The sequence below is a fragment of the Periplaneta americana genome, chromosome 3 (genome assembly GCF_040183065.1).
Source record: "Periplaneta americana isolate PAMFEO1 chromosome 3, P.americana_PAMFEO1_priV1, whole genome shotgun sequence".
In the NCBI taxonomy this organism is placed as follows: domain Eukaryota; kingdom Metazoa; phylum Arthropoda; class Insecta; order Blattodea; family Blattidae; genus Periplaneta; species Periplaneta americana.
Genome location: NC_091119.1, coordinates 16810726 through 16835751, shown reverse-complemented (window position 1 = coordinate 16835751; position 25026 = coordinate 16810726). Strand labels below are relative to the sequence as shown.

Below are 25026 nucleotides of genomic sequence, written 5' to 3'. Positions count from 1 at the left end.
CGAAATTTTGTTGAGCATTAAGTGTTACAATTTTTAAAATAGTATAAAATGTATTACAATAGGAATTTTAGAAATCTGAAGACAAGATGTGATAACAAAAAAGAAAACGGAGACGCAATGGGTTCAGTGTAGCCTCTGTTTGATTTGTTATCATGCTAAGTGTCAATTATAAGTGCTAGATGACTTACTTGCAAGAATTGTGACAGAAGATGGAACATGGCTCCACCATTTTGGACCGGAGACAGAGGCAGACAATGGAGTGGCATCATGCAAATTCACCAAAGAAATAGAAATTCAAAAGTACACCTTCGGCAGGAAACGTTATGGCTACTGTGTTTTTCGATTCAGAAGGACTCTTGCTTGTGGACATCATGCCACACGGAACCACCATTAATTCTGACGGGAATGTTGCAACTCTCAAAAAACTTCAAGTTCGACTGAGTCGTGTTCGACGACATCGGGAGAAGCAGGATGTTCTGCTATTGCACGGCAACGCACAGCCATATGTCAGTCACAAGACCACAGACCAGATCAGAAAATTCGGATAGACAACACTGAAACATCCGCCTTACAGTCCTGAACTGGCACCGTACGATTACGATCTCTTTGGTAAACTGAAGGATACCTTCGTGGAACGAGGTTAGAAGATGACTGCCTTGTGCACGCTGCTAAAGAGTGGCTCAGACGTGTTGGTCCAGACTTTTACCGTGCTGGTCTACAGGCCCTCGTTCCTAGGTTACGTAAGGCAGTTGAAAGGGACAGGGATTATGTGGAAAAGTGACATTTTGTTCCTTAAGGATGCATCTACATTCTGTGAAAATAGCAAAGCTGTAGGATAAAAATATAATTTTTAAACAAACGTTATGCATTACTTTTGGAGTTACCCTAGTAATATAGACTATAGGCTATAGTAAAGTCAGTAATAAAAGTGTTCACCCTTTCAGGGCAAAGAAGATCCCTTTTAAATTTCAATTTTTACTTTGATTTCATTCGTATTATGTGTTGATATGTATTTCTATGTTTTCTTGCTATGAATATTAGACGGAATTACTATGTTTGAAGTCTTGTAACAATAAATGAAAATTTCAATTGACTTTAATGAATTTTTCCACAATTCTTCTACCTCTCACGAAAGTATCAATGCAATATCACGAAATTACCAAGGTTATCACGAAATAACCAACCTTTCAGCTTAAGTTGTAAAAGTGGTTTTTGACACATATTCAAGAACGTATCCAATCTTTTATGTCTCCAGATTTGTACAGCAAGTTATCGTCTTTTACATGAAAAAATCGGAATAAGGATATATTTACACATTTGCATTTTAAATTAGTTTTCATGAAATTATCACGAAATTACCAATGTTTACCCTACATAAATTTGTTGTTAACATACAGTACCAATATAACGGAAGATAATATATTCCAACAGACCCTTGTCATACGATCTAGGATAGAGACTGGCCTAGTAATACTGTTAAATTCAGAAAGTAGTGTAGAGTTAAGCAGACCCGTTTCACATACACAAACTGTTTAATACAGAACGCACGCCAAACAAGAAAATGCATTCTGAAAGAACCGCTACTCTGAGATTTCTGCAAGCGAGTGAACATTCCCTACCGGTGACTAAGATGTTGACTCCAGATGCAAGGTCCACCACGGTGACAACCCGCTGAACTGGAAGGCTTTGCCCTACTGGCAGGAAATATCAAAACATAAATTACAATTCCGTCTACCTCAGGCTGTAACGAGTAGGGTAATTAAAACAAGAATCCCAGAAAAGGAAGAACAGACGTTTATCAGTTATGCATGCCTTGAGGATGGTCAGCTTCCATCATTGTCGATATAAGATATTACGGTTCTTCTCTATAGATTCATTGCATTCTTCTGAATCACATTGTGCTAGAACTCACAGAAACTATATCAGACATAGGCGATTGTGAACTGTTTTATGATCGACCTAATTCTCTTATAATACAGGGACATCATTTTATTTGTACTAACATTTTTAATATTGACTTGCCTATACCTCTGCATCAACGGCGTTTGCTACCCCCTTCCACGACTGGAGTTCGATGATACTGGCGTAAAATACAAACAAATCACTTTACTAGGTATAGGAGGGAAGAAAAATAGTTCATCCGTTTGCGTAAAGTATGAAATATCGCAATTTTCAGTTTGATAATTTTCATTAGGTTTTCCTTTAATAAAAATACAGTACAGTATTAACAATGAGTGTTTTCACTCACGAACTGAGCTATCCATGTGGACGTATTGGTTATGCAGTGTATATTATACTATCTACAACACATTAGCGTACAATATAGAGAATGAAGTTAAATTGAAAAATAATCATAATATGGATATTTAAACACATTTTTGGAAATGGTGGCCGTTCATTTCGATACAGGCTTCAGTTCTTTTGTACATATTATCGCACTGTAGCCTATTGTACTTAATTCCAATTACCAGTTTCGTCCTTCCTACCAGTAACTCATGTTGAAATAATTCTGTACCTACTCTATAAAAGAGTACCTTACGTACTGTAAATTCAATCTTCACTTCTGCCCATCGAAAAAAATAAAATTACTCAGACATGCTATCTACTGTCCGTCCAAGTGGTTATGTCGCAGGATCGTAGAAAGGGGGAAAATCACGTGACAGTTAATTACTTAACGAGGTCCTTTCATTTAAGTTATTTTAAACAGTTGTATAATATTACGTAGACGTCCAATTCCTAACAGAAAATGTTTTCAGAAAAGACCTAAGACAGCCCAGCCACTAGCCTTTACAGAGGAGCGAGCAGAAGCAGATGCGGGAAACCGGGATGCGACGTAAGCAAACGGAGGCAAAGTATCTGTGCGAAAATATGGTTCAATATTGAAAGCTCTTTCTTCACTGCAAAACGCAACCATATTTATGGAACGTACTATACTCACTAATTCAATACTGTTTATTTACTAGACCGTGAGGCGACTTTGACTGCATATGTGGTCTTGGTTCTGTGTGGAGGACGGTTGGACCTTCATTAGTAGAAAGAGTGGGAGTGAAGTACATTGAAAAACTCAATAAAAATCGAAGTAAAAATAAAATGATGTCCCTGTATAAAAAGTAGTACTAGTGGGTATGTTATGGTTAGGGATGGATATGCTTAAGCACTCTTAGACATCTGGTATGGGCCCATTATGCTACTTCCAAAATGCGTCGTATGCGAGTAATATCTGAAAAAATTTTCCTGGGTCTCTCTATCGAGAACGGAAAACTCTTTCACATTCCGTAAAACCCCCACATGGGCAATCTAGCTTTAGTATAATCCGCAGAAAGCCACGCTAAAGATTTTTATCGTCCTCGGCCAAACACGCAAACCTCGAATCCTAAGGCTAGCATTGCAACTACTACATCAGCCCAACCAGTAATAGTGGCTTTGACAAAGAAAACCTATGTTCTCGGAAGTCTACACCACAGCTGTCACGTACAAAAAAACAAAAGATCGCGGTTTAGTATGCAATAAATTTTAAAATAATTGTCTCGCGAGTGCTACATTTATTATTTGGTTTTCATAAAATCTGGTACAAAAAAACAATCACCACATTTCATCGACATAACATTATTCTAAAAAATCTCTCACGTGTTCTCTTAACAATAAAATCCCACTATTTCCTTAATTTTGTTTTCATGGTATTAAACTTTGCTTTATTTTTCTAACTGAAAATCTCGTCCCTGGAGGCTAGCACTTATTTCTGTAACTGTTAACTGTCGCTAATTGGCACGAAAAGTTCACGAAATTATTCCTGTTTTGTGCAAGTTGAACACACACTTCTCCAAGCAATATGCATACAGTTACTTGTATTAGAACTGTTTTTAGTGCTGTGTAGAAATGCTGCATGACACTAAAACTAATACGCTTCAATTATACTAAATTTAATCGGATTTATATTTTCTCAATGTTGTCAACAACACATTTACTTACCTACTGGCTTTTAAGGAACCCGAAGGTTCATTGCCGTCCTCACATAAGCCCGCCATTGGTCCCTATCCTGAGCAAGATCAATCCAGTGTCTATCATCATATCCCAACTCCCTCAAATCCATTTTAATATCATTTTCCCATCTACGTCTCGGTCTCCCCAAAGGTCTTTATCCCTCCGGCCTCCCAAATAACACTCTATATGCATTTCTGGATTCGCCCATACGTGCTACATGTCCTGCCCATCTCAAACGTCTGGATTTAATGTTCCTAATTATGTCAGGTGAAGAATACAATGCGTGCAGTTCTGCGTTGTGTAACTTTCTCCATTCTCCTGTAACTTCATCCCTTTTAGCCCCAAATATTTTCCTAAGCACCTTATTCTCAAACACCCTTAACCTATGTTCCTCTCTCAAAGTGAGAGTCCAAGGTTCACAACCATACAGAACAACCGGTAATATAACTGTTTTATAAATTCTAACTTTCAGATTTTTTGACAGCAGACTGGATGATAAAAGCTTCTCAACTGAATAATAACAGGCATTTCCCCAACAACACATTTAATCTAAAAAAAATAAACAAGTTTAAATTTATTTATCTTATGTTTAAACTACATTATTAGCTTTCAAAATTCAAACAATAACCTGTCCTTTGGCTTAGAATTTGTAATTCTCTTTGAGAGCTCTGTAACATTACATTAGAAAACGTCCTCCTACTTTCGAAACGATGTGTAATTTTAACTTCTCAATGCACAAAGCATAGGCCTAAAGAATTGGTGCTCTTACTCTGCAAAAATCGGTTTTGAGATTTTCGTGGAAATACACCTTTTCAGAACCTGTGATACAAATACGAATGAGTGGTTTTGAAAATGCCGTCCATCTATCACAGTGGTGACCAATATGTTGACCGGCAAGCCATTTAATCCTCGGTGATTTGTATCTATTATCCCCTTGAAGGCGTGAACAAGAGTTCAATGTAATTTTTACAATACTTTTAAAAGTTTCATTATCCAGACAGAATTTTAGATACACGTATTCATGCTCGAGTCCTTTACAACATATGGCGCACCAGCTATGTTTGGAAAGTAAATTGGTTTCATTGCTGCCTTTAAGGGGTTAGGTACATTTTACAGTAGTAAAATTGGCGTGATTTGTAACAAATGTTGTGATAAATGCGTAAGAAAATGTAATTTTGTAGTTAAAAATCGAAAAAAAAAAAAAAAATGTCTGTACGAAGCAACTGTAGAATTCACAACACATTTTTAGCTTCAGAATACTAGCCAATTAAAGAAATGATACTCTTGAATAGTTCATTCTCTATTTGTAATATTCTTTTACCGTTAAAAATAAAGAAAAAAAGTATTTTACAAACAACTTCAAATTATTTTAATTCCGAAAATATTGAGATTATGACAAATCTTTATATGACATTTCTTGCTTAGAATGTCTTCGGAAATAAGCTCCATAAGTACGGTATATCCTCGTGAATCACTCTGTATATAAATGTATTTATTTTTTATTTATTTCTACTGGTAGAGTTAAGGCCATAAAGCCTTCGCTTCCTCTCAGCGACTATAAGAACAGCAAATATAAAATTGACAGAAATACATTAACAATACACAATTAATAATAATAATAATAATAATAATAATAATAATAATAATAATAGTAATAATAATAATAATAGTAATAAGAGCAGCAAAATGAAGACAAGTTTAGTTACATGTAATTCTAGGAATCAAACAATTACAGCAATATGAATCGAAGTAATTGTTAAAATAATAGAGGAAATGTATATTAAAAATAAAAATTATATTCATACATATATATACATATATAAGGGAACATATCATATCATATTTATTTACGAATTACATGTTTCACGTAAAAATTTACTGTCACTTCAAGTCTAAGGCAACGCCAGGCTTTGTACCATTATTCTGGCCTTGGAGTGCATCATCTTCATTACAAGAAGATGCACTTTCTTCTGCTATTTATGTGAATTAATGTTTTCTACAGTGGATACAATAAAGATAAAGTACAATGAGATGTATTGCTTGATAATAAATGTACATAGCAGCCAGAACCCTAACCAGGTGTAACCCTACATATTATTTTACTTTATTTATCTGTATATTTTAATACAAGCACTGCACCAAATCAGACGACAGCTGTATTAGGAAGCCAGAAGACTAATGACAACTTCATCAAAGTCTTGAGCATTAGATTGATGACGATAATAATAATAATAATAATAATAATAATAATAATAATAATAATAATAATTGGATCAGTGTCTGGTAAAGTTCCCGGGTAGCTCAGTTGGGAGAGCGTTGGTAAGTTTAACGAAAGGTCCCGGGTTCGATACCCGGCCCCGGAACAATTTTTCCCTCGAAGTTATTCAAATCAACTTTACATGGAGTTATACCTGAGAGCTTGATTTGAATAATAATACTTGCTTACTGACTTACTGGCTTTTAAGGAACCCGGAGGTTCATTGCCGCCCTCACATAAGCCCGACATTGGTCCCTATCCTGAGCAAGATTAAACAAGTCCCTACCATCATATTCCACCTCCCTCAAATCAAATTTAATATTATCTTCCCATCTACGTCTCGGCCTCCCCAAAGGTCTTTTCCCCTATGGCCTCCCAACTAACACTCTATATGCATTTCTGGATTCGCCCATACGTGCTACATGCCCTGCCCATTTCAAACGTCTGGATTTAATGTTCCTAATTATGTCAGGTGAAGAATACAATGCGTGCAGCTCTGCGTTGTGTAACTTTCTCAATTCTCCTGTAACTTCATCCCTCTTAGCCACAAATATTTTCCTAAGCACCTTATTCTCAAAAACCGTCAATCTCTGTTCCTCTCTCAAAGTGACAGTCCAAGTTTCACAGTCATACAGAACAACTGGTAATATAACTGTTTTATAAATTCTAACTTTCAGATTTTTTGACAGCAGACTAGATGACAAAAGCTTCTCGACCGAATAATAACTGGCATTTCCCACATTTATTCTGCGTTTAATTTCCTCCCGAGTGTAATTTACATTTGTTACTCTTGCTCCAAGATATTTGAATTTTTCCACCTCTTCGAAGGATAAATCTCCAATTTTTATATTTCCATTTCGTACAATATTCTGGTCACGAGACATAATCATATACTTAGTCTTTTCTGGATTTACTTGCAACCCTATCTCTTTACTTGCTTCAAGTAGAATTTCCGCGTTTTCCCTAATCGTTTGTGGATTTTCTTCTAACAAATGATGATAATAATAATAATAATAATAATAATAATAATAATAATAATAATAATAACAATAATAATATTTTAATACATTCTTATTTATTTTAATTAGCTTATATACTTACAGTATGTTTTACTGTTACTCAATTATCAAATTTATTCGGCGGTAGCTTTTATGAAATCAATCAACGCTGAAAATGTCAGCAAACACCTCAGGAAGAAATTGCTACAGCCGATCAATCTACACAACTAGGCCTGTCAGTCAATCTGCATAAGAACCTGTATGTCGGGAGTAATCATATAACTGCTTAACTACAGCCGAGTCAATAAATGCATGCAAAAAAAGACAGCTTTAACTTGGCCTCACGTCAATTGAACTCTTCAATGTTGTATGTACAAAGAAATCGAGTCGGTGCTCCGGGCAACTGCATTTCTGTTTGCAGTTTTGAAAGATTGTGTCTCGATAGCACGGGCCCGTTGCAAACATCCTGTTGGACTGGCCTATGTACACTCCCCCACAGTGAGGTAATGGCGTTAACCGGTGACGGTAGGTCGAGAATTCGATCTGCAGACGATAAGTGGATGCAAATCAATCACGTGGCCCGGTGCGTGACTGGACCCAGCAGATTAGAGAACTGACCCGCGTCTCCCAGACTCGGCAACAATGCCTCGCGAGGAGGCGGACGACTTGGACATGTGCCCACCGAATCACCATGTATAGAGGTCGCCGGGTCAACGCGCTGCATCGTAACAAAAGAGCGACGCACCGCGCTCCCGCACCGCATAATAATAATAATAATAATAATAATAATAATAATAATAATAATAATAATGTTTTATTTTCGCTGGCAGAGTTAAGGCCATAAGGCCTTCTCTTCCACTCAACCAGCCTTAATCAATACAATACATAAATTTAAATTACAAATATTTACACTACACTTAAAAGGTTCTCCAGCAATATTCTTCATTACACATTTATTTAAATTTAGATAAATCTATAAGGTAAAGTAGTAACTTAATTTATGAGATAATTTAATTCAATGAATTATAATTAATTTGATATTTGAGATATCTAGTAAAATGATGAAAATTAATTTAATATAAGCTTACTAGGACTATGTTACAGGGAGAATATATATATATTTCTATTTCTATAATGAGAATATTAATGTAATTGCCATTAGAGGTTTTGTAAATCTATTTAGAGAAATTAATGATAATAATAATAAGAATGGACAGATGTTAGTTTCATTATAAGTAACAAATATTAATCAGCAATTAATCTGTTAAGTAAGAATTTATGTAATTTTGACCTAAATGAAGTTATTGTCCAACAACCCCTTATATCACTCGGAAGCGAGTTCCAATTTCTAGCAACTGAAACTGTATAGGATGAAGAATATAAAGATGTCTTGTGGTAAGGTATAATGAGTGAATTGTTATGATGAGATCTTGTACTTAGCTGATGATATGCTGATAAATTTTGAAAACGAGAAGCCAAATAGACCGCATGTCAATGCTTCAAACTCTGTCGTTATATCATAAGCACCATTATTATCATTCAACATCACCACCATAACCCTCCGCCTTGGTACCGTAGAAGAGGGTAAAGTCGATCAAAATTTTGCAATTTTGTTATGATATTGAGGTTATGCAATGGAGTGAAGTTCCTCAGAAAATAGCATTTTGTCGTCATATCCTTCACTTATGAAGACACGTTACAAGAATTGAATTACAATCTATAAAAAACTGTTTTTTTATTTCATTTGTGATCGAAGTTATCTGCTCAAATAGGGTAAAGTCGATCACCATTGAATTTTTAGTTTAAGATCGATTTTAAAATATTGCGGAGTAAAGTCGATCACTGTTTATGTTTTTAAAAGAAAAATTAAGTGTATTACATATATTTTATTTGTTATAAGGGGTGTAAAAACAATGATAATCTTCGATATATGCCTATAGCATTATAATAGTGTCTCTTTTGTTACTGTGAAAATACTATTCAATACAATTAGGCCTATAGGTCTCCACTGTACAATCGTGACTGATTGCCAACTTATAAAACACAAAAACACATTTTAATACTTCACATACCAATAAAAAAAGATTTAAGAATTCAACATTTACATTGAAATACCACTCTTCAATTATAATCTAAAATGCAATTCAACATTGCTTAGGTTTATATCAGATGTTATTTGAAATCTTTCCCTCCTCATGTCACTTTAGAAACTACGTTGTTCCCATAGTCAGGTACAGAGGGGTGTACAAAATATGTTCCTTTGGCAGTGCTTTTCTTACGCAAGAAATTCACAATAATTTCGTCTTCCTCTTTCCCCACTATCCCATCAATATAAGCTATATTATGACACTTTTCTGTGTATAAGTGTCAGTTGGAGGTATTTCGGTGAACAATTTATTCTTCCTGCTGGTCCTATCTGTTTCGAGTAGGTCGATGGCATGATCGACTTAACCCTACAAAGATACAAGTTTTCTTAAAATAATAAGTTTCAATACTAACATTTACGAACTGCAAAACTATTATTTCAGGATACAATCTCAACGAAAAGTACTGTACTTACGTATACTTCGTGTCTCCTTTCACTGCTGACTATAATTTAGAGTGTGTAAGACTTTGTTTTCATTTAAGAGAAAAAGTTAAATACAACAATTTTCACTTCAACGGTAATTACACAGTGTTCCCATTGTTGGCATGCGCAGGCTTTTTGTTGTCCCTCTCGCTTACATTTACAATGTAAGGCAAAGAAGTCAGCAAACACAATTTTAACAACTAACTGAGAAAATATATAATTTTCAATAAAAATCGCAAATGATCGATTTTACACCCACTGATTGATTTTACCCACTTCTACGGTAGCTCAGTTGATAGAACCCTGGTTTACGATGATGGCGGACCAGAGTTCAAATCTCAGCGATGTCCTAGTTGTAGATTAAAGTTGCCTAATACCGTGATACATTTTTTTTTTTAAATTGAATGTCAGTCAGAGCTTTCTATAAAATAAAAAAGAGGAATTACCAATCTATATCACAGACACACTCATTGCTAAAACTCCAGTTGTGAACGAAATTCCTCCATGGAAATGGGTGATTCCAGAACATAGCATACAAATTCCAGGAAATCATTCCAAAAATGATCCTCCATACATTCTTAAGTTAGATGCCATGGAACTACTCTGCAGTACATATAAGGATCACCTTCAAATTTATACAGATGGATCTCTAAATCCTAATAATGGGACATCGGAAGCAGGATATTATATTCCAAAATACAAAGAAAGTTTCATTTTATATGGTTTTTCCGATAAACAAGTTGTAATACTGTATTAAATTAACATGAGCCGTCTGTGCTTATCTAATTTTATATAAATTGATTATAACATGAAGGTTTTCGGCACTAATGTGCCATTTTCAATTGTATGAAAGTTTGCCTAATTACATTTTCAAATAGATGCACATGAACTGTGTAAGTGAGACATATAATGTGTACCCTTGATGATTTGAACATGACATGTAAAACACTTTTGTGCGAGATCGTGCGTATTTGCTTGTTTTCCGCACAGAACCAATACGCGGTAAGTGTGAAATACCACATTCAGTATTCCCAACGTAACACACATAACAATTTCCCTCTTCTTACCTCTTAAGCGCGACATTCTTTGACTGCTTTAGGCTTTTAACATATTATTTTTAGAGACGTTTAACATAGTAATAATTATAAATTGGAAATTTACCACTGCAATTTCACCTAAATTGCAATGTTAATTATTGTTTTTAAATATTTGCAAAAATTAAGTAAAGTCTACTACTACTACTCCACGAAACTTATTGCATTCCTGATACAAGTAACATTAAGGAAGCCGTGAAAAAATCAACAAGATTCCAGATGCCGATGTTATTACTGCAATATGTTATATAAATAATATTGTTAAAATATTAAAATGAAAAATAAATCATTACATAACCTTACGGTTTGTTTTAAGTTCGCATTTATAGACTGGGGGGGGAAAAAAGACAGACTTATATCACGGCCTGCTGGAGTATAGTAAACACAGAAAACATTTTATAGCAAAAAGATATTTTGGTTTTCCGAAGTTGCCGTCATTAAACAGAAACCAAGATGGAGATTTCATTGAAACTAATTAGAAATTCGTCTTTCAGGTATGTAATAAACGATCTTCGCACAAAATAATGTACGATACACGAGCGGTATGTTTGTTTTCATGTTCTCGGAAATTAAAAACGTCAACATACCGCTCTTGTAACGTATATTACTATTATATAGATAATTAAAAGACCCAATTATTACTAACAATTAAAACCTATCAACTAATTTGTTCTTCTGCTATATTGTCCATCTTTTGTAGAACAATGTGATTAGCTTGACGTTAATATTTATCAAATGCAGTTATCCAGTCATTAAAATTGTTAAATTACACTGTGATATAAAATGTTAAAATAGTTAATGTTGACCTGTCTTATTCGTTATTATTGCACCAAGGTTCCTTGCTTGATTTTCCATCTAGATAAAGTGCTTCATCATGTGAAAGTGATCAAACAAGGAACCTTGGTGCAATAACAATGAATAAGACAGGTCAACATTAACTATTTTAACATTTTATATCACAGTGTAATTTAACAATTTTAATGACTGGATAACTGCATTTGACAAAACATATTAACGTCAAGTTAATCACATTGTTCTACAAAAGATGGACAACATAGCAGAAGAACAAATTAGTTGATAGGTTTTAATTGTTAGTAATAATTGGGTCTTTTAATTATCTATATAATAGTAATATACGTTACAAGCGCGGTATGTTGACGTTTTTAATTTCCGAGAACATGAAAACAAACATACCGCTCGTGTATCGTACATTATTTTGTGCGAAGATCGTTTATTACATACCTGAAAGACGAATTTCTAATTAGTTTCAATGAAATCTCCATCTTGGTTTCTGTTTAATGACGGCAACTTCGGAAAACCAAAATATCTTTTTGCTATAAAATGTTTTCTGTGTTCACTATACTCCAGCAGGCCGTGATATAAGTCTGTCTTTTTTTCCCCCCAGTCTATAAATGCGAACTTAAAACAAACCGTAAGGTTATGTAATGATTTATTTTTCATTTTAATATTTTAACAATATTATTTATATAACATATTGCAGTAATAACATCGGCATCTGGAATCTTGTTGATTTTTTCACGGCTTCCTTAATGTTACTTGTATCAGGAATGCAATAAGTTTCGTGGAGTAGTAGTAGTAGACTTTACTTAATTTTTGCAAATATTTAAAAACAATAATTAACATTGCAATTTAGGTGAAATTGCAGTGGTAAATTTCCAATTTATAATTATTACTATGTTAAACGTCTCTAAAAATAATATGTTAAAAGCCTAAAGCAGTCAAAGAATGTCGCGCTTAAGAGGTAAGAAGAGGGAAATTGTTATGTGTGTTACGTTGGGAATACTGAATGTGGTATTTCACACTTACCGCGTATTGGTTCTGTGCGGAAAACAAGCAAATACGCACGATCTCGCACAAAAGTGTTTTACATGTCATGTTCAAATCATCAAGGGTACACATTATATGTCTCACTTACACAGTTCATGTGCATCTATTTGAAAATGTAATTAGGCAAACTTTCATACAATTGAAAATGGCACATTAGTGCCGAAAACGTTCATGTTATAATCAATGTATATAAAATTAGATAAGCACAGACGGCTCATGTTAATTTAATACAGTATTACAAAGAAAGTTACTTCATACCATGTTCATCCTTCCCCCTCCATACCCATTGGTGATATAGCCACGGCACATAAGGCTACTGGACAGATCTAGCTCCTCTACTGTACGTGTTAGAGCCTCAGGGAATGAAAAAATTAACATTATACTACAATCGTTTACTTACATATTGTAAAAATGTAAAATTTGCCTAGAAATTAAAACTGTTGTACTCAATGTAGACAATTATAAACTGAAGAAGCGTAACGCATAATATTCCAGTGAATGTAGTTATGATGAAATTATGATACGCAGAAGGGGAAAGGAAGATTGCTTCAAATTGTCGAATTGAATGCTTTATAGCGTCCACGGTTAACAAAACTGCATCCGGTAACATAAAAAATTAGACATGACTATGACTAAATATATTCCATCTGTCCTCCTTGCTCAACAATGAAAATTCTGGCATGATAAGTAGTTATTATTCCATACTGTATGGTCTTTGAACTTTCTTAAAGAAAAGAGTACGAAATGAAGGTCGTCCACTGTCTAAATAAGTAGCTTATAAAAAGTACGACAGGAAGTGATGTGCATCATGGCACAAATTTATATTTTGATAGAAGAACAACCACGCATAACCTCGCGGTTTACTGTCTGCAAAGATCGTGTGCTCGATAAGAGAAACCACTTTTTGTTTAAGTTCGGATATCTCTAATGAGAAATACTTCTTTCATAACGGGCTATAACATAAATGTCTTAGTTTTATTACTGTGAACTTTTTTAGTTACGGAGAGAAAAAATTGAAGAGCAGTAATAAACACGTTATGTTTGTTTCTTCTGAAGATAATAGTTAATTATAGTACATATCACTGGATAATAAAAAGTATTTCCATACAATAGGATGTATAAGCTAAACACAAAACATTATGACTTTTTTGTAAGAGATTTCAAACATTGATTTATCACACAAATGTCAAGACTGAAATAAAAACACAAAGACAAAACAATGGAGTAAGAACTCAAGTGACATAAAAAACCGTCCTTAGTAGTCGAACAGTTGGCTTTCCTTACCACTGGATCAGAGATTCGCTGGTTCAAATCCCACAGGGGACGCTAAAATAATCCCTGGCTTGACTTTTTTTTAGAAAAGAAATAAAACCACTCAAAATTTAAAACACGTGAAAATTTCCCTTGAATCAGAGCTCCAGGTAAATTTTACCAGTAATTTATCAACAGTAATCTCACTAGATGTTTTGATTTATCTAGAGAAAATCAAAACTCGAGTGAGATTTAATTGACTATTACACGATTAGAAGAAAGTATATAAAGATTAGAAGTAACAAAGTACTCCAATACAATAAAATATTAATTGGCTTATGAAAATACAACTGTCTTCAAATGTATCAACTATCGAACCTGACGATGTCATATCCAGGCCTTGTACACTGGTTTCTGACAAATAAGTATTATTATTATTATTATTATTATTATTATTATTATTATTATTATTATTATTATTGTACCATCTCAACATTACGCTAGATGGCAGTAGTGTTTTATGATTATGTTTTCTTGTTACCGGTATCAGTTGTGCCAACTATGGAATCATCATTGAACTCTGTGGACTGTTACTAGTCAAGAAGGCATTATTGATTCAGTTTCATTTTTATTAAAATGCAACATTCCACTTCAATTATCCGAATCCCAGTAACCAACGTCACTTGACAGATGATTTTCAATAAATCTTAATATTAAACAATCTCTGATACGTGACTATCCATAATATCATACAGCAGAAGCTATAACATAACCTAACTAATATACTGTACACAAGTGTTAGAAAAGTTTTAATTAACGACGATGACATAAAAAATAAACATGAATAATTTTAAAAGGAATAATTATTGAATGTACAATTTTCAAATTTGAATGTGGTTGGTGGTTCAATTGATGTTATATTGGACGTGTGCATAATAGAAGTGGAACTCGTTGATTTAGGCCTACATGGTGTATTCAACTTATTCAGGATTTCCGAATGAATAATTTTAAAAGGAATAATTATTGAATGTACAATTTTCAAATTTGAATGTGGTTGGTGGTTCAATTGATGTTATATTGGACGTGTGCGTAATAGAAGTGAACTCGTTGATTTAGCCTACATGGTGTATTCAACTTATTCAGGATTTCCGAATGGTGCTCTTCATTTATTTGTAAATCGGATTTCAGAAGATGCATAGGTATGATCAGTGATTTTTATTAATTCTTGTTCTAGAATGCCAATGCGAGTCATATTTGAAACTGATGTGCATCGACTGGAGTGGTTTGTAATTTTATATATATTTTTTTTTTTTGACGTCCAGACCAGCGCAGTTTCAAATGTTGGCAAACAAAGAAACAAATGCTATGGACACGATAAAATTAAACAAATGCTAGGGATGCGATAAAATTAAACAAATGCTAGGGACGCGATAAAATTGTGCGATAAGCAGCCATGATTGGTTGAAATACGTCCTTTCGTACCGTTTTATTGGTCAAAAGTAGTATGACGTAGTAAGAATGTAATAGTCTTTTTAAAATTTAATTCTGTTAGTTGTTATGGACTTTATCATTTTATCATAACGAATAATGAATTCCACATTAAAAGTATGATATGCAACATTAACACACATAATGTATATTCTAGATTTAATGAATTGAATTTTTAATCTTCACCCATCAGTGGGATCTGAGGATAGTTCATTTAGAAACTCCCATGTTTAAGTAATGTTTTGTATTCTTAAAATATTTTCAATCAGAACGTTCGTTATGTGTTAATCTAAACTCAGTTCCTTCTTATAGAGATGTATTATGAACACATAGGCCTATTATAAAGGTAATAAAATTATTATTCTGTTTACAGCTGACTCAAAATTAAAACACTAGATGGCACATGTATATATAGAATGAACCGTAAGCATTGTCATTAATTTCAGGCGGTTATTCTTTGAGATATTTGAAACAAAGAATTTAATACAATGTTGCTCGTTTTGGTTTCCTTTTGGAGATAAAAATAGTTTTATATGAAACATTTCATACTGTGTTTTGAGACAGCTATTGAATTAATTCACATAATGCTAAATCAATTTCAGAAAACAATGTGTATTATGATAATAAAATATATTATGATTTAGTTTAGCCCTTTAAATGTGCAGAAATTTAGTCCGAACAAATGTCACTTTGAAAAATTCCTTTGCAGAACGAAAAGTTACATTTGTTCGGATCAAATTTCTGCATATTTAAAGGACAAAACTAAAATTATTAGAATGATTTATTATCATAATACACTGCTCTCTTCAATTGACTAAGTATATTGGGAATTAAATCAATGACTTTCCCAAAACACGATATGAAATGTTTCAAATAAAATAATTTTTATCTCAAAAAGGAAGCAAAAACGAGCAAAATTATATTGAACTTTTTCGTTTGAAATGTCTCAAAGAATAACCCCCTCTAATTAATCGCATTGCTTACGGTTCACTCTGTATAAATATTACACACATAATATTCATGCTTTCCTGGACTATGTCTTTCCAGACAGATGGATTGGACGTAGCAGACCTGCTACTTGGCCACCAAGATCTCCTGATCACACTAGCCTAGAGTTCTTATGAGGTCACAAGAGTATTTAATGCACGCCACTCCTGTAAATGATCGGGAGGACGTAAGAAACAGGATTTTGGCCACTGCGGACTCGATGGGATCTCTGAGGAAGTCCGACAGGCAATGATTTGTTTCTGTGAGCTCTGTTAAAAGTTCAATGTCCTTACTTTGATCACCTTCTCTAATTGTACACAGGAGAGGCAGGCAACAGCTATATTCAGCAGGATGACGTGTGCGACACCGACCCTAAGTCGTCTGACAAAAATTGTTTATTTTGGCTTCTTCTACCAGCTCTTAAATTTAATATACGAACTTTTGGGACACACGATATAAATGTCTTAAGTCACAATCGTTCAATCACAATTTTCTGCCACAGCAAACCCAGCATTCTCCAATCTTTTATAATTTCTGCCTTCCTCTTAGTCTCTGCATGTATAGTTTTGTACATCCCTAAACGGAAGAGTCCACACCTGTGGAGTAACGGTCAGCGCGTCTGGCTGTGAAACCAGGTGGCCCGGGTTCGACTCCCGGTCGGGGCAAGTTACCTGGTTGAGGTTTTTTCCGGGGTTTTCCCTCAACCCAATACGAGCAAATGCTGGGTAACTTTCGGTGCTGGACCCAGGACTCATTTCACCGGCATTATCGCCTTCATATCATTCAGACGCTAAATAACCTAGATGTTGATATAGCGTCGTAAAATAACCCAATAAAATAAAAAAATAAACGGAAGAGAAGCCATGTTCGTGTACAGTAGTAAATGTAAACACAGCAGTTACGTCCGAAATATTGTGAAAGGAGTGAATTCGATCATTATTACCTCCCCTCCCTTATGCCCATGCCTGATCTATAATGCAGTCCTTGCCATGGATATCTTGAAGGTATTCCTTCCATTTCTTTCTGATACTGTTGTTCTACGATGTCCATCCCCCCTCCGAATTGTTCTCTTATGTCTACGTTTCTCAATCTATCTCTCCTAGTCACGCTTAGAAAAAAGAAAACGTACAGTACAAATCCACAGAATTGCATCATCTGATACACACGGTCAAAGTAGAGCGTCATTGTCAGTTCCGGCTGTGGAAATAATTGTCAGGTGTGGAAAATGTAAGAAGTTATTGGTTGTATTTTATACAGCTGTTACAGTACATTCCAGCGTGCCAGATAATTCTACAAGACATGCTAATGTCGCAAATCATGCGCTTTGGAGGGGAAAATCCTGTAGCATTTGCAATATATTTTATGCATTTGAATAATTATAAATATTGAAATGAATACACATTAAAACATACGATGACTTTACGTTACAATTCCATTTAACAAGTATTCGGATATTAAATATAAAATAAGTTTACGTTGCCAGATATGTTTCTCTTGACACAAACTTATCATAAGTTCAAGACCTTAAAAAAACAGAAAAATTTCGTCATAGAGTTTCTGTAACTTTCGACTCGATCATGTCCAGAACGGGCTTCTTATCTCAAATTGATACATGTGCCCTTCGCCATCATTCCTGAAAGTTTGTAACATCACCTCGGGAACACCCTGTATAAGATAATGAAAGAAAAATCTTACACGAGTCATAAATAAGATTTACGGCCGTGAGTGTACATTTGCATTAATTAGTTCTGTAAAGTAAGATAGAAATTTGCGCAAAATTTGAAAGAAGCTACTGTGTGGAGGCACATAATCCTATCTTACACGTACCAACTAACTTATAAATGTCAACCACAAAAAGCGAAGTTCAACCAAACCAACTCTCTACAAAATCTTAACGTTCAACAAATGCAACAGGTATCGTGTGGTGAAGACCTGTCACAACAAAATGGCTTGCTCCGCAGATAAATTTATCTGCATTTGTCACGCATAACAAAGTCGTGTGCATCTTAGATTATTTAACGACGTGCAGTCTTTCTTTTTTATGTCGAATAAAACGCAACTGTAATAAAAGAACATCCATTTGAATAGCAACGACTTCTCAATTTATTCTCAATTGACATTAACTGCATACCATGCAATGTTATGTGTAAACTGATGTGCTTAAAGTGAACGCTTATACTGGGAATCTAGAATTCTAATCTTGGTAACGGAGTTTGAGTGTTGAAGATGCGTGAACACGTTTACAGAGGAGCTATTAAGTTAGGTCCTTCTAAGGTCAGACATACAGACGTGGACAAATTATTAACAAAATTGACGATTTTTATGATAATTCTGTTTACAAAATTTGACTTTTCAATTTAGACTACAGTTGACAATTTTGCATATTTCCATCATTACAGTAGACAGAAATATGCAAAAATGTCAACTGTAGTTTAAATTGAAGAGTCAAGTTTTGTAAAAAATATATAATAATAAAAATCTTCAATTTAGCTAATAATTTGTAAATTAGCAAAAATGTCAACTGCATTGAAGAGCCAAATTTTGTAAAAATATAAAACAAAAATCTTCAGTTTTGCTAATAATTTGGAAATATCCTAAATGTCAGCTGTACTCCAAATTGAAGAATCGAATTTTGTAAAAATATACAATAAAAACCTTCAATTTGCTAATAATTTGTAAATATGCAAAAATATCAAATGTAGTCCAAATTGAAGGGTTCAATTTTGAAAAATATACTATACAAATCTTCAATTTGGCTAATTATTTGGAAATATACAAATATGTCAACTGTAGTCTAAATTGAAGAATCATATTTTGTAAAAATATATAATAAAAATCTTCAATTTAGCTAATAATTTGTAAATTAGCAAAAATGTCAACTGCATTGAAGAGCCAAATTTTGTAAAAATATAAAACAAAAATCTTCAGTTTTGCTAATAATTTGGAAATATCCTAAATGTCAGCTGTACTCCAAATTGAAGAATCGAATTTTGTAAAAATATACAATAAAAACCTTCAATTTGCTAATAATTTGTAAATATGCAAAAATATCAAATGTAGTCCAAATTGAAGGGTTCAATTTTGAAAAATATACTATACAAATCTTCAATTTGGCTAATTATTTGGAAATATACAAATATGTCAACTGTAGTCTAAATTGAAGAATCATATTTTGTAAAAATATATAATAAAAATCTTCAATTTAGCTAATAATTTGTAAATTAGCAAAAATGTCAACTGCATTGAAGAGCCAAATTTTGTAAAAATATAAAACAAAAATCTTCAGTTTTGCTAATAATTTGGAAATATCCTAAATGTCAGCTGTACTCCAAATTGAAGAATCGAATTTTGTAAAAATATACAATAAAAACCTTCAATTTGCTAATAATTTGTAAATATGCAAAAATATCAAATGTAGTCCAAATTGAAGGGTTCAATTTTGAAAAATATACTATACAAATCTTCAATTTGGCTAATTATTTGGAAATATACAAATATGTCAACTGTAGTCTAAATTGAAGAATCATATTTTGTAAAAATATATAATAAAAATCTTCAATTTAGCTAATAATTTGTAAATTAGCAAAAATGTCAACTGCATTGAAGAGCCAAATTTTGTAAAAATATAAAACAAAAATCTTCAGTTTTGCTAATAATTTGGAAATATCCTAAATGTCAGCTGTACTCCAAATTGAAGAATCGAATTTTGTAAAAATATACAATAAAAACCTTCAATTTGCTAATAATTTGTAAATATGCAAAAATATCAAATGTAGTCCAAATTGAAGGGTTCAATTTTGAAAAATATACTATACAAATCTTCAATTTGGCTAATTATTTGGAAATATACAAATATGTCAACTGTAGTCTAAATTGAAGAATCATATTTTGTAAAAATATATAATAAAAATCTTCAATTTAGCTAATAATTTGTAAATTAGCAAAAATGTCAACTGCATTGAAGAGCCAAATTTTGTAAAAATATAAAACAAAAATCTTCAGTTTTGCTAATAATTTGGAAATATCCTAAATGTCAGCTGTACTCCAAATTGAAGAATCGAATTTTGTAAAAATATACAATAAAAACCTTCAATTTGCTAATAATTTGTAAATATGCAAAAATATCAAATGTAGTCCAAATTGAAGGGTTCAATTTTGAAAAATATACTATACAAATCTTCAATTTGGCTAATTATTTGGAAATATACAAATATGTCAACTGTAGTCTAAATTGAAGAATCATATTTTGTAAAAATATATAATAAAAATCTTCAATTTAGCTAATAATTTGTAAATTAGCAAAAATGTCAACTGCATTGAAGAGCCAAATTTTGTAAAAATATAAAACAAAAATCTTCAGTTTTGCTAATAATTTGGAAATATCCTAAATGTCAGCTGTACTCCAAATTGAAGAATCGAATTTTGTAAAAATATACAATAAAAACCTTCAATTTGCTAATAATTTGTAAATATGCAAAAATATCAAATGTAGTCCAAATTGAAGGGTTCAATTTTGAAAAATATACTATACAAATCTTCAATTTGGCTAATTATTTGGAAATATACAAATATGTCAACTGTAGTCTAAATTGAAGAATCATATTTTGTAAAAATATATAATAAAAATCTTCAATTTAGCTAATAATTTGTAAATTAGCAAAAATGTCAACTGCATTGAAGAGCCAAATTTTGTAAAAATATAAAACAAAAATCTTCAGTTTTGCTAATAATTTGGAAATATCCTAAATGTCAGCTGTACTCCAAATTGAAGAATCGAATTTTGTAAAAATATACAATAAAAACCTTCAATTTGCTAATAATTTGTAAATATGCAAAAATATCAAATGTAGTCCAAATTGAAGGGTTCAATTTTGAAAAATATACTATACAAATCTTCAATTTGGCTAATTATTTGGAAATATACAAATATGTCAACTGTAGTCTAAATTGAAGAATCATATTTTGTAAAAATATATAATAAAAATCTTCAATTTAGCTAATAATTTGTAAATTAGCAAAAATGTCAACTGCATTGAAGAGCCAAATTTTGTAAAAATATAAAACAAAAATCTTCAGTTTTGCTAATAATTTGGAAATATCCTAAATGTCAGCTGTACTCCAAATTGAAGAATCGAATTTTGTAAAAATATACAATAAAAACCTTCAATTTGCTAATAATTTGTAAATATGCAAAAATATCAAATGTAGTCCAAATTGAAGGGTTCAATTTTGAAAAATATACTATACAAATCTTCAATTTGGCTAATTATTTGGAAATATACAAATATGTCAACTGTAGTCTAAATTGAAGAATCATATTTTGTAAAAATATATAATAAAAATCTTCAATTTTGCTAATAATTTGTCCACGTCTGTATAATCTATACAAGGTCGAGTAATAATAATATGATACAGTAAAAAAAATGTCGGGTTAATATGATACAGAATTTGGAATGTACTAAAGGCTCAGTTTGAAAATGTTTGAACCTGAGATTATGGAAGTACATTTCATGCTCTTTAGGAGCAATATTGAACAAGTGTTAAAAATTATTATCGTGGCCAGTTTGTCCAAGTAATGTTTAATTTTGCTTAACGAATGTTAAATTAAGTCTGTTTATTTTTAACGCTTTGTTAATGTATTTTCCATTTGTTCAACATAATTTTGTTTAAGATAACCAACACTTAACTATAACGTCTGTTAACACTATTTTAACTACTCAACAGTAGTTGGTAATGATTCTACACATGTAAGACAATTTTTGATTGGCTAAAATTAATCTTTAAATTCTATATTATAGAGTCATGAAACTTGCATAAAATGACAACCTGTTATAATAGGCCACTCTTCATAAACAAACAGTTGAAAAATGAAAGTTGTAGGTGACGTGCTGAATAATAATTACAAAGTAAGGTTATATTTCCTCATTGCTATTATGGATACGAAATACGAAAGAAATAAAATAACACTGATGTATTTAAACAGTCCAAAGTATTTTTTTAAATGTTATATTACCAGTCATATGCTAAACATTCCCTACAGAGAGACACAAAATATTAATTTCGCAACTTCTGTTCGAACAGCTGTGGAGACATCGGCCATATTTAACTAACTGTTAAACGAGTTAACTGCCCGATATCTTACATTTCAAATTAACAAACTGTTAACAATCTGTTAAACCAAACTGGTGTTGAAAACATACAATTTCATTAATTAACAAACTGTTTAGAGTTTAACAGTTGTTACATTTTCTAACAATACTTGGAAAAACCGGCCATCAATCTTATAAATGTATTAAAAGAAAAGACAGTTTTGTTTCTTGAGAAAAATTTGATGTGATACTCAGTTAATTTTGTTATTGCTCTTGAATTAATAAAGTTAGGATAAGCTTTTAATTTTCCTTTACTCAGAACAGTGTCAGCTTCATTTATAATATGGTGGAACATCCTGTGCTGTACAACTCGCTCGTGCTGTTGCGTATTAAGCGGTATGTTGGAATCAAAGTCGTGGAATTTTAATGACTTGAATGTTTTCATATAATTGATAAGTAATTTGACGGTAATAAATAAATCCATATATATTTACATTATACAAACTTTTATAGCTGATACATTAAGCATCTGTATGTAACACAATAACCTTTTCTCAAAAACTAAGCCGTCAAAATTGAAATTACACTATGCAAAATACTCCCACCGAGTATGTTTATTTATATATTTTTTTTATAAATATCAATGTTACATACGAGTAGTTAACCTTAAGGCTCGTCTCCACTATTAAACATTTAACAACACCATGTTAAATGTTAAATTGTTCACCGTTAATATCCCAACATGTTGATTGAACATGTTAATGCTAATCTCATTAAACACTTTGTCCACACTGTTAAACATGTTAAACTTGACTTTCTTTGCGTAATCCACCATAAAGAGTCTATGCGATTTTAATATAGATAGTGTGATAGTGTTTTATTTTCAAACCTTGGAGAATGGATTCAGATGATGATATGACTTTTGTAATTGCCTCTATTGCTATTTTATTTATTTTATTGGGTTATTTTACGACGCTGTATCAACATCTAGGTTATTTAGCGTCTGAATGAGATGAAGGTGATAATGCCGGTGAAATGAGTCCAGGGTCCAGCACCGAAAGTTATCCAGCATTTGCTCGTACTGGGTTGAGGGAAAACTCCGGAAAAAACCTCAACCAGGTAACTTGCCCCGACCGGGATTCGAACCCGGGCCACCTGGTTTCGCGGCCAGACGCGCTGACCGTTACTCCACAGGTGTGTACCTCTATTGTTTGTGACAAGGCTTTGAAAAGGAAGAAAATGAGAATGTGGATGCGGCAATATCTTAGTGAAAGACACAATGCAGGATACATTCTAAACAAGCTTAAAGTTGAATACAGTATCGATTTGGATTCAAAACTTGCTGAGAATGTCAGAATACGATTTTAATATAGTGCTGCAAAAATACTTCCTGTTACATCAAAGAAATACACAATTTAAGAGCAGCCATTTTATCTCAATTAAAAAAATTACAGCGCGATTGTTATCATAGGATCTACGACATGATAGATGTTATGTTTTATTTAACGACGCTCGCAACTGCAGAGGTTAACGACATGATAGATGTTAAAGGAGTGGGTAATGTCGTATAATTATTCTTTCCGAAATTTTACGAACGCTAACATACATCACCAAATACGATCATTACTGACGTCAACATAGCATTAACGTTTAGCGTACAACGAGAGTGCGAAAACTCTCTATTGTATTCTCGATAACAATTAAATAATAATTGCAGTTCTCTAAAACAGTCGGCCTTCTTAGTTTTGCCCGTGTATTCTTTTGCAGACACATCCCACAAACAAGACCTTTCCATCAGTGCATTAATTTTATTCTAATGTATTTTCTTTCGTCCACTCCATTATTTCGAACAACTTACAGACAATACCAAGGACCAATGATAGTATAAAAACAACGAGTTAGAAAGTTTCTAACTCGTTGTATAAAAATGATCAAGATACGCGCCACAAATTCGCAACTTATAGTTGTTGCTATGGAAACTGTACGAACTTTGCCGAACTGTACCGACGCTGCACGAGCAAATGAATTGACTTGACGTGTTTTCTATTTCTGCTGGAAAACACGCCAACATGTTAAAAGTGTTAAATTCAACATACTTAGTTAACATGTTAAGTCAATTGAGACTTGAAATGTCCATATACATGTTAAATTCAACATGTTATATTTAACATGTTGTTGTTAAATGTTTAATAGTGGAGACGCGCCATAAGAAACAGTTTTTTTCTCTTCCTGAAAAGTTTACTTTTCGTCACTCATGTCCTTTTAGAAATGACAGATTCAAATGCTAAACAAAGACAAACGAATGGATTTCAGGTAAATCGTCTGAGATACTAATCTCGTTATTTATTCACACAGATTCATGTCATCACTACTGAATTGTTTCGGCAAATACGCCTATTAATACAGTATCAATTTTTTCATGGAAGCTAGCTACACCCGTTTCATTCTTATATACATTTGGAGA

The 25026-nt window shown here is 32.7% G+C and overlaps 1 protein-coding gene across 1 annotated transcript in view; it reads left to right on the top strand.

Moving 5' to 3' along the window:
- LOC138695808 (agrin) overlaps nucleotides 1–25026 on the top strand; it is a 438873-nt gene that overhangs the window by 386421 nt on the left and 27426 nt on the right. The window lies entirely within an intron of this gene.